Genomic DNA, 12,078 nt, shown 5'->3' on the forward strand with positions numbered 1-12,078 from the left:
CGGTCCCTGATGCTTTTGCTAAGCTTGTTCTAAGTAGGTGCTTTAGACCACTGAGCCATCTCTCCAGCCCCAAATTATATGTTTTGATATTGCAAATTAATTTCATTAATATTAGTTTTTGAGATCAAGTATTTTGTTGATACATAGGCAAGAAAACTGACTGTTGGAAGAGTTAGTGACTACAAATCTTGAGACTATTTAATTGTTTTTCTTTTTCTTTTCTTTTTTCTTTTTCTTTCTTTCTTTTTTTTTTTTTTTCTTGGCAGAACTGGGAATTGAACTCAGGTCCTTGTGCTTGCCAGGGAAGCGCTTATTCCACTGAGCCATCTCCCCGGCTCCTAAGAGACTATTTAATTGATGGAAGAATTTTCTTTTTTAATTTTTTATAATCCGTTGCAACACTATTCATAAATATGCAGGGTATTGAAGAAAGTGTTAACTTCCTAAGGAAAACTTAGTCCTTTTTCTATCACTTTCTTAAATTTAGGGATCTTTGAAATATAGAAATTTCTTTTATATTCTGTGTATATTTGTGCATTTCTTACAGCTGAGAGAAACTTATTTTCCTCCCTGCTGTTGTTAATGGCCTTGTAAAGGCCAAAATTGTTTTAGGAGGAGAGATTCAACTGTAGAGGGAGAGATTCAATTGTCACAGAAAAGCATGGCCGTGGAATATTCCCCCATAAGTCTCCTCTGGATCCAGTTGCTGAAACATGGCCACCAGGACACAGCTGTTTGGGGATCTTGGCTATGTTTTTGGTTGAGCTGTGTGACACATCCAGGGAATGTCCTGGTGTGGAAATAATGTGGTTATCAGCAGCCCCAGGCATTTGCTCTACTCTATCCCTCAGGTAAAAGTTACGTATTTTTATTACAATTGCCAGAGGAGTGCCAAGAACAGCGGCATGGGACTTCTGGCAGGCCTTTTGGGGCTGGAGTGATGCTAGTTGGGGAGATGAAGTGTTCTATTAGTGTTTCGGTGATACACTTTTTGCCGAGGCCAGTGGTGGAAAATGTCACAAATTATCTGGTTAAGAGCGAGTTAGAATATTTCCTAAAGGAACATCACAACCTATCAGAATGTGAGGAATTAAAAGTAGGAAAATTTTCATTACAGGCCCCTATTTAGAATCCTTAAAAAGGGCATGTACTTGAAGAAAATATAGGAAAGTTGCTTAAAGCCATACTACTAGTGAATGCTATATACTTCTTCCTCATTCAGTCTCTTAGATCTGTAGCAACTTATGGCTTGTACTGGTTGTCCCACTATTCAGCTGAAGTCTTTTCCCATTATTAGATTTTTTTTCAAATTTTCAAGTGTGAAAAGTAAATCAAGAAAGTGAGTAATCAGACTTCTATCTACAAGTAGAGTTTAGAAGTATCAAATGGAAGTGAGTGAGCCTATATGAATGGAGACAGCAGAAGAGAAATAGCCCTTCTGCAGTAAGCTTGAGATTGTCAGAACTTTTCTGTCAGTAGGGTCATTCAGCTGCAGAGGGAAGGTCAGCATTTATCCAGGCAGTGTTTATTAACTGGGGTAGGAAAAGTTATAAAACAATATAAATTTATATTGGTTATGGTGGCTGATAATCTAAAATGAAATACAGAGGAATTGTAGGATTGTCATTATTTTTTCACTTTTATAAATACAAAGTCGATGACATAAAATGGTTGGAATATAGATCTTGGCAAGTAGTTGTGTGTCTAGATGTTACTTAGGAGACAGTTTCAATGGAGTGAAGCAAACCCAGAATACATCTTGCCTAGAATCACTAGAAAAGACAAGAGGGCAAAATCTATCTGAAGGTGGACTCCAGACCTGGTGTTGATTAGTATCAGATTGAACTCAGAGGACTACTTTTCTCTATCATCTTCACAGAAACAACAACAAAAACTCAGGAACCGATAATGACATTATTTTCAGTCTTTACTTTTCTGTCTGCTTTATAGCATGAAGCATAAGTTTTCTAATATATAACATTGCATATATAATATAATGCACATATCAAATGTTATAAATTATTTGACATTACATAGTTAAATACCTTAACTGTTTTAAATAACTAAGAATGTGACATGATAATATATAAATATATATGTTATGGCTTGTGCTAGTTGCCTCCCCAAAGCCTCATGCAGTCATGGGATGACTTCTGGAATTTGTCATTGATTCTTGATCCACTGTTGGGATTATGAGTGTGAATGGCCTGGGGCAGATACTCTGTATTGCTATATAAGAGAGACAGACTTGTTTTCTGTTGCCATTGTTGCTGCCACTCCCTTTGCTCTCTGATCTTCGCTGCTATCATGAACTGCTGTTCTCTACCATGTTCCACTCTGCCTTGGGGCCAGCTGTATATGAACTGAAACCTCCACTAACTGTGAGCTGATTTTGAGTGTTGGGTTTTGTCTCAGCAACAAGAGAAGTGTAACTGACATAATGAATAAAAATATTTTATATTGAATGATATATGTAAGGAGTATCTACCTACAGAGAGAGAGAGAGAGAGAGAGAGAGAGAGAGAGAGAGAGAGAAACAGAGAAGTAGAAAATGTGGATTTCTTTCTTCTTCACTGTATTTCACCTACCTTCTTAATAAAAATGAGTGTCCAAATTCCAGTTCTTTAATGTCTGAGCTTTTTTCTGTACACTCACTCTTCTGATGGCCTCATCCATCCCTAATTCATAAAGTACCATGCACAATGTAATTACAGCCTATCTATGTATCAATCTGTATTTATTTATTTGTTTATTTATTGGACACAGTCTCACCAGGCATCTCAGACATGTAGTGATCCTCCTGATTTCAGTTTCCCCAGTGTGGGGATTACAGGAGTGAGCCACCAGGCCCAGACTCAGTCTCTGGCTGAGTGTGCCCGGGGGCGGGGCTGGCATGCCATGTGGTGTCTGGAGATCAAACCCTGGCCCCTGAGCTTGCCTAAGGAGGTCCTTGGTCTGCTGACCTACCTCTCCAGACCCAATATTTATTTCTTATATGCAAATAAACTTAAATTTTCTTAACCAGAATATTTATTTCCATGTAATATATTATTCCCACATTTTTATATTAGAAAACATAATTTCTAGCTTTCAAGTAATAAGTCCAAAATGATAGTTTCAGTTTTCACACAATTATTTTGTACTAGCCCATTGATGAATCAGAAAATCTTACTGAATTTGTTTTTGATATATATTAAACCTATGCCACTTGTTATTTTATTCACCCTATTCCATGTATGACTTGTATCTTCCACCGGAAGGCTTGCTATTGTTGCATCCATATCTTTGTTTTCCACTACATTATTCTTGCTACAGAAAACAACCTAAAAAGTATTCTGCAGCAGTACTCTACATACTGCAGAAATGTCTCTCATCACTGAAAAGGAAGCTAAAGCCTCCCAGAGTTCTACACAGCTCTACGCATCCTGTTTCTCTGTCAGGACTCTGAACTCATTAGCTCCTCCAACACTCACTTTAACTATTCTTTCCTGTTTGTTCTGGAAATACACCCCGGCCCATATGCTCTGGCACTTGCTACTGTTGGTGCCTGGAACACTCTCCTTACAAAATCCTGCAAATCACCATTCTGATCCTTATTATATCTTAATCAAGTGCTGCATAAGAGAGAAATTTTCTTATCATCATCAGTTAAATTGAAACTTTCCCCATATGCTCTAATTTCCCCAAATTATCTGAATTTTCCGTACACAATAACTACTTACACATACCCCTCCCCCCACATTCACTGTATTTTCTTTTTTTTCCAGAACTACTAGAATTGACCATAATATTTATACTTATTTGTTCACTGTTATTTTTAATCTCTCAAATCATTGAATGATGCTAGTAGGTACTTAATAATTTTTAAATGTGAATGTTATTAATTTTTAAAATTAATTAGATTATACTGTCATGATGTTCTCTATTGGAAAACATCTTTGTTCATCAATAACTCAAAGAATATTGACCTCATTTTGTTATAATGACAATATTCTTTAATACATATCTTGAAATCTTTTGTGTAGTGCACCATTGAGAAAAAAGCAGTTAGTATTTCCCAGTCATAACCAGCATATATAGAATTCACTTAGATAGGTGGTGCCATGAAGCCAGGTATGTTTCCATTCAAAATTACTGTTCTTTTTATTGAATTTTCCAAACAAAGTTATGCTCAGAAGGAAATGGAAAGAGCATCTGATACCCATTATTCGATAGTCATTTAACAATTCTGGGAAATAACAACTTTATTCATATTTTCTGTTAGTATTCTGAAAGTGGTCCTGACAATGCAGCCATGGAGAGATTTGTTTTGATTATGTCTGTTGCCTTTCATTTTTAAGTGAACTAGACAATGCACCTGTGTAACTTTATGTCTTAACTGGATCGACAGGATATTTTTGAAACCAAGTGTAATGCTGCTATAAGTTGAAGATTCCATGAGAAGTAGCCTAACCTCTTTTCTTTAAAATAATGAGATACAATACTTATGTTTCTGTTCCAAAAATTTAGTAAACTGGGCACTTTAAATGGTGGTCCTTGTATTAGATTTGAACCACATTTTTAGTAGTAAAATCATCTTTACAAAGAAATATGTATGCCACCTAAATTCTAAATTAGAATACTTCACAGAAAATGATAAATTTACAAATTTAATAAGAATCTGAGGTTACAAATATCTCAAAAATAACATAGCAGTAGAAGCAAGGACACTCTATATGATAAAAGACAAGAAAATAGAAATTTGATTCAATTTTTATGCATTTCATATTTATATGAATCTCTTCCTTATATGTTTTGCTTTGCATTTTTCTTTCCTGTATCAAATATGAATGGTTCTGAATCACTAATTTTAATTTAACTACTTGTATAGTATTGATTTTGTAACCTTTTGGATTTCTGAATCTTTATTGTGTGTGTGTGTGTGTGTGTGTGTGTGTGTGTGTTTTGTTTGTTTGTTTGTTTTTTTGTGGTACTGGGAATTGAATTCAGGACCCTGTGCTTGCCAGGCAAGCACTTATTCTACTGAACTATCTCCCCTGCCCCTTTATTGAGTCTTATGACATGACACCTTTTTATTATTTCATATTAATGATTGCAATTTTTTTAAAAAAATTCTAGAATGGAATCCATTCCAGCAATTAAAAAAAAGCATTGTGAGGGGTGACGAATTATAAAGTAACATTCTTGTGTGCTCTAAATGAAAATTATTTTCAATTATTAAAATTTCAGAAAAACTCTGCTATTTGCATTACTGCATTTACTTGCATGAGAAAAATTGATACAGCTACTCTTTGATTGTAATTATAGCTTTTAATTCTTATTTGCCTAATGCAGATGTTGATTAATATATGTTATTAAGAAAGCAGTTTTTAAACAAACAGATTTTGGAAGACTTAGGAAAACCTTAGGGGAGAATGAGGAGACTTGAAGACTTCACAAAAATCACAACACCTACAAAAGGATTGTTATTAAATTTTTATGTGAGTGACATATCATTACTTTAACTTTTAAAGAAAGTTCTTATAACAAAGTCTAATTTCCTGAACTTCTAAGGCCAAGAATGATCCTTTCTTTCATCAATTTTTCAATTTCCTTTAAGAGTCATACAATCAACTATTTCATAGTGACCAATTTAATTAACGTCATGCATACTTTCAGTCTTCTTCTAGATGTCAATCTTTAGCACAAATTAACTGGCCTTCTTGAACATAATTGTAATTTTTAGTTTCAGTACCTAAATAGTTATGAACATCGGACTTCTCCTTTGTTACAATTATATGTGATAAATAATAGTAGAATACTTGTCTCTGTTAGTCTTCTCTCATTGCTGGAACAAAATGCCCAATACCCAAAATTAAGGAAGGAAAAGTCTATATAGCTCACAGTTAGTGTAAGTTCCAGTCTATGTTTGGCTGACTCCAAGGCAGAGAGTCAAGTGGCACAGAGCAACCTTTCTTGGTGGTGGCAAAGAACAAGAAATCAAAGGAAAAAGCAGTAGCTTTGGCTTCTAGCAAGCCTCTCTCCCTCCTCACATTGTAGTGCAGATTAACCACACCAGATCCTGGATGTAGCACTCACACCTGCAATCCCAGTATTGGATCAAGAATCAGTCACAAACGCCAGAAACTGCTTCATGACTGCATGATGTTTTGGGTGGAAACCTAGATATAAACCATGACTTTTGTTCTTGGATCACCAAAGACTCATGTACATCGCAGTGTGCAAAGGATATTATAGTCCATTTCTAAAAGTTGCCAAAGTCCTAACAGTATCAGCATTGCTGAAAATTCCAAGTCCCAAGTCTCCTTCAAGATGTAAGGTAAACTCCCCCTATATAGACGAAAAGGTAAATACTTCCAACATTCAGTAACACAAGATAAATACTGCCATTTCAAATGGTACACACAGCAAGATTCAAAAAATTGAGACCAAAACAAGTCCAAAATCCAGAAGGACAAACATTAAATCCTGTAGTTGGTTGTAGAGCATCCAAAGTAGTCTGTGGCAAACTGAGTTCCATGTGATCCCACATCTATGGCTCTGCTGCTGGTAGATCCTGTGACTTCTCTCTTAGGCTTGCTTTGCTTCCACATTGCAGTTTTCCTCAGTTGATCCACATTGTTGGATTATCCAAACTTCTGGGGTTTCCACTGAATAAGCTTCTCACTCATAGGTTTATGCATTGTCCTCTTAGCAGCACACTGCCTGGCCTCCCAGGACTTCTGAAATCTAGGTGGAAGCTTTCTTAACCTAAGAACTCCTGACTTCTGCAAGCACATAAAACCAATGTTCTGTGGATGATGCCAAGGTCTCCTGCCAGCTGGAGCAGTAGCCAGGTTTCTTCTCTCTTGGCTGTAGGACTCTAGTTCCTGGACCACTGAGCACTCTTACACTAATTCTGAGGAAAAAATTCTCTATGCTGGTGCCATTCTGGAACTCGGTGTGGCTGCTGCTGCTATTCTGGAACGTGGCACTGCAGCTTTCCACTCAAGATAAAGTCCCTCACCATTGAAATTCTAAAGCTGCAAAGGGTGGAGACCTGCTGCCTCCTGTGATGCCCTCAGGCCATTCTTTCCTTCTCTTGTTCCTTCCCAGCAATGGAAAGACCTTCTCAGCTCTATCTTTGCATTCCACAGCTTTACTGGGGCTTCGTTTCTGGACAACATCATACTTTAAAGCATCCTGCTGGGTTCTTTGCTCTTGATTCTCAACATAAATCTGACTAAATGTCCCCCCAAATAAGCATGCATTGCCTCAACATTCAACTGCTTTGAAATATCTTTTGCTGAACTTGTCTCCCATACTTAGTCTCAGGCAAAGTCTCTGGACATAAGCAAAACACAGGGGCTGGTGAGATGGCTCAGTGGTCTAAAACACCTACTTAGAACAAGCTCATCTAAGCAAAGCACAAGGACCGTGGTTCAATTCCCCAGCACCACATGTCAGCCAGCCCCACTCCCTAGTGGGCTGAGCTGGCCACACACACACACACAAAATAAATAAATAAATAAATAAATAAATAAATAAATAAACAAATAAAATTAAAAAAAATAAGCAAAACACAGACAAACTTTTTGCCAAGTCAAAATGTACATCATCTGGAGTCCAACAACCCATGCAGCCCTTCTTCCCAGAAGCAACTTCCCCAGCCTGGTCTTTACAGATAGATTTCTATCTACCTTCTTCTGGTCTTCTGAGCTCTGACCAGAATCTGCCATACAGAACAGCCATAGAGGTCCCAGCATTTCTCTTATAGGTGACATCTCCAAATCTTTCCTGTATCTTCGCATAAGCCATTCCCAAAAGCTTTTAATCTACATGGTCAGGTAGTGACAGCAATGACCCCACTTCTCTGGTATCAAATTTTGTCTCAGTTACTCTTCTTTCATTTCTGGGACAAAATACCCAAAACCCAAAATCAAGGAAGGAAAAGTTTACTAAGCTCACAGTTAGTGGAAATTTCTGTCTATCCTCATCTGGCTACAAGACAGAGTGGCACGTGGCACAGAGCAGTCATTCACAAGGCTGGGAAGAGCATGAGAACAAAGGAAGAAACACTGCATTCAGCTGTTAGCAAGCCTCTCTGCCCTCTTCACATTGTAATGCAGATTACCTGCCCCCAGGCCCGGGTGTAGCACTCACACCTGCAATCCCAGCATTGGCTCAAGAAGCAATCATGTACTCCGGAAGCTGTTCTAAAACTGTGTGAGCCTTTGAGAGGACAACATAACAATATTCAGTGTTGAAGGAAAATTAGAATTTTGCAAGTAGAAAGATTTTGCATCAGATATTTGTTAAAATGTTTTACAACTGGTGTGTTTTCAATCACCTTGTCTTATGCACTTCCACAACGTTGCTTATAGGTAGAAATGTGTTTGTACATATTCTAGAAAAAAGCAAACCAAATTATAGTTATTAATATAAAATTATTAGTAATTCTCTATGAATTTTTTTCTCTATGAATTTTTGATGACATTGAGCATCAAATCTACCCTAGAAATCATTCTAGGTATCGAGCCTAAAATGATTACTTAGAACTCATTATGGTGGTAAAATTTAATTTTTCCACTTTATGAGCTTGCCATCTACCAAAAGAATACTAAAGCATACTTCTGAGTATATCTGGGTGGGATACAGAGGGCATAGTGTCTCTATTTGACATCTTGTCTCTTCTCAGAAATTGTTCTCTCAACCTCCTTCTCAGCCTCCATGAGTAAGCATCTTGGTTCTGCCATGCCCTTCTACCATGGTGATTCTCTGTGGGGGAGCCACACATGGATTTAGTGCCCAGACATCATAAGCCAAATTCATCACTTGTCCTTAAGATGTGGCTGTTGGGTACCATGTTCCAGAAACACTACCAACAGCTAAGTATACGTTAATGGCAAGATAATAAATGAGAAAAGCTTTCCTTTTTTTTCTGGAGAAAGAGAATTTAGAAAATACTATAGCATGAAATACAATGTCAAAAAAATCAATATCATATGGCTCTTCTGAAAATGCTTCAAACATCTTGAGCTACTGTTACTGTGTTATTTCTTTTGATTATAAATTTATTTAAGATTGAATTTACTAAGAAGAATTGATATATTAGAAAAATGAAAAAAAAAATCTCTTGTTTAGTCCATGAAATTTTTAAACAGATTAAAGTCTTGAGAAAATATTACTTTTATGATCAAAGGTTTAGCAACATGAAGGGAACTTGAAAAAAAGAGCTAAAAATAATGTATTGCCTTTCTTTGGTAGAATATTGACTCATTAATTGGCTTCAAAAACACTGCATTTCCAATCATGTTAAGAAGGGCTGGGGAGATAGCTCAGTAGAATAAGCTCCTGCCTGGCAAGTGCAGGGCCTTGAGTTCAATCTCTGTTATTGGGAAAAAAAAATCTCCTTCCAATCATGTTAAGATAACTGGAGAAGCTTAAACTTAATGCAAAAATTGTAAAGATACCTGTTTGTATTAAAATGCAAGTGACTCTCCAGAATTTTCATTTTAGAAAAGTTTCAAATACTAAAAAGGGTATGCTCACTCTGATAACATACTTTGGGGTTTTTTTTTATTTGTGTGTGTGTGTGTGTGTGTGTGTGTGTGTGTGTGTGTGTTGCTACTGTTGTTTTTTCCTGCTGCTTTAGTTAAGAGATTTCATAGGATTTAAGCAAACTGCTTGTATCCCTAACATTACCACAAATCTCCTTGTATTTACTCAATATGTCATTCTGAGGAACACAGACAGGCTGCCTCAGCTGCTGTGTGCATCAGTGTAGCTGCACTCTTCTCTCTCTGTGAATGTATGCACACTGATACAGAGCTGGCATTGCACCCACAGGCACTGCACCCATCACATGCACATGTGTATTTATCTGTGTGTTTAGAAGTATGCTGAAATATGTATTCTTAAATTATGGGCTGAATTGTGTCCCTCATCTTCAAGTCATCTATGCACTGTTAATTATAATGATCAGAATGTATTTGGTAAGTCCTTATGAGAAGTTGTTGAAAAGAAATTTTTATAGTAAACTCCAGTCTTGCATATCTGATGTCTGCACAGAGAAAGAATATAAGGACACAAATAAAAGAAGATAAGTAAAACAATGTGAACAGTGAGATGGTGGTCATGAAGAAAAAAGCTTGGAAGAGTCCTTTGTCATGACTCTCATAAAAATACTTTCTAGAAAGTTAATTTTGACATTTTGGATCTCAGAGCATCAGGAAAAAAGTATCTGTTATTTAATTTTCCCATTCAGGGCAAATCAAAATCTCTAGTAAGCTAATATAATTCAAGTGACTGGCATATTCTGAGTATCTTTTTATAGTGTTTTTAATGAATATGTAGAATTCCAGTTATTGAATAAAGTATATCAAGTTTTTCTTTCTTATTAAAATATAGTAGTAATAAACATGAATGAGGGCTGGTGAGGTAGCTCATGAGATTAAGTGCTTGCTTAGACAAGCTTGGGGACTGGGGTTCAATCCTCAGCACCACACGCTGTACTGGCCCACCAGTGGGCATGCAGAGCTGGCAACTGAGTCTGGGTGTGGTTGCACATGCCTGTAATCCCAGCACTGAGGAGGCTGAAAACAGAAGATCACTGTGAGTCAGAGCTGCATAGTGAGACCCTGCACCAAATACATTAAAAGGGAAAAGAATGAATCCATGAGCAAATATGTGAAGAGTTTTGACCAGTTCTTAGAGTGATAAATTATTAGCATTTTATATTTTTATATTTTACAAATACTGATATCTATAATTTAATAGCCCTTAGCAATACTGTTCCAGATCTTACCCATGTTTCTGAATGAGAGTTTGTGCATCTACATATTCTTTTAGACCCGAGTACTTTTATTTTTTTACTTCTATATACACTTGATTGTTTAAACTTGGGAAATAATAATTTCTAATTCAGTTACTGGTTATTGCTATAAATTCCCTATTGTTATGATGTTTGTCTTTATCTCAAATAGGTTTTTATCGATGACATCCAAAATCTTCTTACCTCCCCATAATTGGTAATGGAAACTTCAGTAAGGTGAGGTATAGAATCAAGATTTTATTAAGAATTTAGAAATTATATTCACCTCTTGTCTATCTGTATTATGTGACCAGATGTGTCCCAATTCCAAATCAGATTCAGAGAAACACTTTTGTAGATATTTTTATAGTTAATATTCATAAAATTATCAGTTCTTATTGCTTTCTATAATTGAACATGACATGTACATTATCAACAGCATCCATATTTATCAACAAAAGTATAAGGAGGGATGGATGTCGTCCTTTGCTAGACCTATCAGTTACTTGGTGCTTGATTTCAGATAATATCTGAAAGTTTGCATATTTAAATTAGCTTAGTCTTGTTCACATGGAATACCACCTTTGCTAAATATCTTTTGTTACCCTATTCTCTGTTTTGAATCCCAAAGCCCTCTTTTTCATAGTTCCTTGTAGAATTTTAGAACTCTTATGATCCTTTTAACAAATTGTCTTGTAGTATAGAATGGCCAGCTTTGGTTATCAACTAATAATGCTGACTAAAAGCAATGGCTGCTGAGGCAGCAATTTCAGTAGTCAGGGAATTACATATTAAATGTGCCAATCTCTAGTTGGTTGACTTGTGGGTTAAGATTTAGATGGCATGCATACCTACAGTTCCTAGGAACTTACAGGGAGGTTAAAAGGGGACATGGTGAGATGCCAAGTAAAGACATCTCCTACTCTATAATTTTGTCTAAGACTATCTTAAATATATAAACCAAGCAGAAATATTTGAACAAATTGAACACAAGGGACAGAAAAAGCTGGCTAAAGTCAGAAACAGATGGGACTCTGACATGATCTCAAGTGGGGTTGTGTACCAGAGTTCAATAGCCCACTGGGCAGATTTCCAAACACTGGGCAGTTTAGTCTATCCTTTATCATTAAGCCTAATTAAGTTGTCCTTTTATGTTAGTCCAGTGTAGGGAAAATTAAGTGGACATAGCAAATAAATTTTATTTAACCCAAGGACACATGCTACATTTATGAATCATATAATTTGTGGAAATTATAGTATTATTGGTTTCTTTGAATCTTTGAGTA

Source organism: Octodon degus, unplaced genomic scaffold (genome assembly GCF_000260255.1).
Source record: "Octodon degus isolate 3935 unplaced genomic scaffold, OctDeg1.0 scaffold00150, whole genome shotgun sequence".
NCBI classification, from domain to species: Eukaryota; Metazoa; Chordata; class Mammalia; order Rodentia; family Octodontidae; genus Octodon; species Octodon degus.